Genomic DNA, 4243 nt, shown 5'->3' with positions numbered 1-4243 from the left:
TTTACCCTCACCCCCCACAGCCTGGATGGAAATAGTGGGGGGAGGAGTGCGCGGGGTGTTAAGGAGCACCTTACGTGGTCCAAGGCCGACTGCCCAACCTCTCCATGGGGTTCTGCTGCAGCCTTCACCACGAGCCACTCCACTCCACCAGCCGTCCCAGGAGCCGCTTCCAGCATCCCACAAACTGCTCTGCTCTTCCCCACTTCACTCCACTCACCATCCCATGGACTGCTCCAACCATCCCACAAACTTCTCAGCTCCCCTCATCATCCCAGGTGCCACTCCAACCATCTAACAAACTGCTCAGCTCCACCCTGCTTCACTCCACTTGCAGTCCCATGGGCCGCTCCACTCATCCCACAGACTCCACTGTGCCAGCTGCTTAGCAATATATCTTCAGGCTCCCCCACTAGTTAACACAGCACTCAGTGATCTCAGCTCTTAGTAATTTTAGCTCTTTAGTGATTTCAGCTTGTAGAAAAAGAGCAGCAGCACTAGTGCACCATTGGCCCAAAGTTAACTCAGCACAGCAGTCTGTAATGAGACTCTTAACAAAATCAAAATCAGCTCTGCAATTCAACAGTGGAGGGAAAAAAAAGGTGCAATTAGTATGTCAAACCCAAAAGACAGCCTAGACCATCAAGTACAAATACCTACTTCTGGTTTCTCTCAATTCACTGGGTTTTGGAACTCATGTCCCTTGTCTAGCAAGTGCCACTTAGGTGATGGTGAGTCCCTCTGTCATAAAACAGTTCTACTGGCCTTGATTCACATAATCAGGGTAACAACACTTCATTCTTCCTGCCCCAATAACAGAGAAACTGGGGATCCCACAGCAGCCAAAGTGACCATTTGGGCAGCTGTGGGCTCAGGCTTGGTGGGGTGGGGGTGCCTATGTAAACAAGACCAGCCCCTGAAGTTCTTTTCCACAACTCACCACCAGATGTCAGGGTAGAGCTCATCCTAACTCTGCTTACACAAACAAACATGCACAGAAATCCCTCCTTCCAGTATCCCTAAGCCTTTGAGAGTCATCTGAGCTTTTGACAGGGATTTCAGTGGCCTCAGGTTTTTCCCACACCCCTCTCCTCCTACTCAGCGTTCAGGTTTTGCTCAAGAATCTATGAGTAAATGATTCCTTCCTTCCTTCCATAGCCATTTACCACTGTAAATAGACAAAAAACCTTCAGGATACATTCAGAAATCAAGGCACAAACCCCACAATGATTGTGTGTACTATAACTAGATTTCACAAACCAAGTATCAAGTGTGAACTCCTCAAACACTGTAACAGCCTTAACATGGAGTCATGGAGAATCCCCTTAGATACTCTGGTTTATCTCTCATCCCAGGCAAATCTGTCCTTGTGATAGCCAGCCCCTTACACCAAAAATCACAATAATATTCAGGTTACTCCCAGCCCCAAAGGACCAGTCACTTACCCCAGGTCATTTTACATCTTGGATCACACACCAAAGACAACTCTTGTAGACTATCCTGAACTATCTAAAGATTTATTTACTACAAAAAAGAAATGAAAGGTATTTATGAGGTTAAGACAGGTAAACATTCATCCACAAATGAGTTGCAGTCTTGGGTGTCAAAAGGTGATGTAATCTGCTATAATATGCTAGCTCTACATGTCATTTATGGATCACTCAACCTAAGCAGCATGGGGATCTCTTGCTTATGTTAAGAAATATTGCCCTCTCTAAATTTCAGGCATCATGGTGATACAGTTCCTTCTGGTCAGGGATTTTTATTCCATTTCCCCAGAGTTCAAACTGTGATGGGACAAGGGCTTGTGCAGGTCCCCGTCCCCCCACCACGGGTCTTTTGTCCATTGATGTCTGGTCTATATGGGACTTTTTTGTTGGACAGGAGATGACACTTGTTGTAAACTAGTATTTCACACTCGATGATGCTTCTCTCCTGACTGTTGGGGTTTCCTAGTTAAAAAGAAAACACTTAAATATTACCTTGTCACATGGGATACAGGTATTTATAAGTGAGGTTAATATATACACCATTTCATAAAGTCTGAACACTAAACACAACTCTATAAATCTAATACCTATTTTAACAAAACTAACACACAAGTGAGCCAGACAGGTTCCAACTATGGCATTTGCAAGTGTTCAGTGAGGACTGGGGCCTTGGCATGAGCTGGCACCTGGTTTGCCAGAGTCACGGTGGCCTCCTCCCCAGCTTGCAGGCTCCATCAATCCTATCAGTCAGGAATGTTCATGGTAGGAACAACGTATCATGTTCCTGTAGCATCTGGCAGGCTTTAGAAACCCCCACAATTCTATAGCCACAAACATATACAGAGAGAGAGAGAGATGGGTATGTATGGGGATTGATGGGTAGATACAGAGAAGTTTTTGTATTCATTTAACTATCATCCAGGTACAGCCCCTAGTTTGGTGCAGATAGACCACTATAACCAATAAGAACATAAGAACAGCCATAGTGGACCAGACCAAAGGTCCATCTAGCCCACTATCCTGTCTTCCAACAGTGGCCAATGCCAGGTGTCACAGAGCGAATGAACAGAACAGGTAATCATCAAGTGATCCATCCCTGGTCACCCATTCCCAGCTTCTATAAACTATACCACTATAAGCACCTTTCTACTGGCATTCACTGCTCAAAAAGAATAAGCCCCAAACTCTTGCTTTTGTGAGTCACATCTTCCCATGTCTCACATTCAGGCTTGTTTGGTTGGTTATGTGATGTGAATCATTTTTTGTGTGTTTCAGGTATTTTTGTGTGTGTTTGTATTTTGTGTATTCAAAGTCCTTTCTTGTGTCAGTCTTGCATGTCTCATGTTTCTTGTGTGCATTTTTGTGTTTTGTGAGGTTGTGCCTCTGAATTGTTAGAGTCAGGTCTTGTCTATCTCTGCTGTTGTTTCTTGTGTGTATTTTTGTCTTGTGTATGTACGTCAGCAGATTCCTCCACCTGTCTCTTTTCACATAGCCCCCTTCCTTCCATAGCGAGGCGCAAATGGGAGGACAAAGCCATAACCCTCAACTGAAATCCCAATTGAACCTGTTTCTTTCTCGAAGTCCAGACTTCTTTTCAATCCCCAGAGGAAACCATTTACACCAGTCATGAGTCAGTCTCCCCCTCCATCATTGTGTCCTTCCCCATCTCTCTCCCCTTCTTCCATTATTAAAATTTTCAAGGGCACATTTCTGCCCTTCACAAATAGGGCAGATACCCCAGGGTATTCAATGGGGGTTCTTCTTCCTTCACATAATCACTCTAAATTGCAGGGAAGATTACGCATCAGCCCCATGCCATGCTATTTCTGTGCTAAGATATGGCATCAGGTGTTGTGAGCTTAAGTCTTATTGGGGTCATTTTTAAGACCATAAGAACAGCCATACTGAGTTAGACCAATTGTCCTTCCAGCCCAGCACCTTGTCTTCTGACAGTGCCCAGTGCCAGGTGCTTCCGAGGGAATGAACAGAACAGAGCATTTTATCAAGTGGCCCATCCCTTGTCATCCAGTCCCAGCTTCTGGCTCTTGGAGGCTTAAGGAAACCCAGAGCATGGCATTGCATCTCTGCCCATCTTGGCTCACAGCCACAGATGGACCTATCCTTCATGAAATGATCTAATTATTTTCTGAATCCAGTTAAACTTTTCTCCATTACAGTATCCCCTGGCCACAAGCTCCACAGCCTGAGTGTGTGTTGTATGAAGAAATACTGCCTTATGTTTATAATAAACCCCGGCCTATTAATTTCATTTGGTAACGCCTGTTTTTTGTGTAATGTGAAGGGTAAATAATACTTCCCTTTTCACTTTTAATTAGTGTTGCAGGAGCATGATCTGCTGGAAGCTGGCTCATCTCTCTTCCAGTACTGACAGCACTGCAGCCCAAGGGCTACATGTGCAGGGACTTCAACCTTGAAAAAGCCAAAGAGATTTAGACTCCTAGTTTCCCAGTAATTTTCATGGTGTCCAAATTCTTTGGGCACATTGCAAAATCTCAGTCTTTGGTGTGTTTGGATTCACAAATCTCGTTCCTTCTCTTTGTCCTCTGTTTTCAAAAACATGATGGCCTGATAGTCATAAGGCAAGAAGCAGTTTTCATCATCCGTATCTATTTATAGTTTTTGCATGTGGGCATAACAATCAAGTTAGGATTGGAAACCAGCCGCATTGTCCGGAGTTGGTCAGTGGCCTCGGAGTCGACAGTGCTTAGCGGGAGGCCTGTGAGGAGCCCAGGATG

Source organism: Mauremys mutica, chromosome 13 (genome assembly GCF_020497125.1).
Source record: "Mauremys mutica isolate MM-2020 ecotype Southern chromosome 13, ASM2049712v1, whole genome shotgun sequence".
NCBI lineage: Eukaryota > Metazoa > Chordata > Testudines > Geoemydidae > Mauremys > Mauremys mutica.
Note: the sequence above shows the minus strand (reverse complement) of the source record.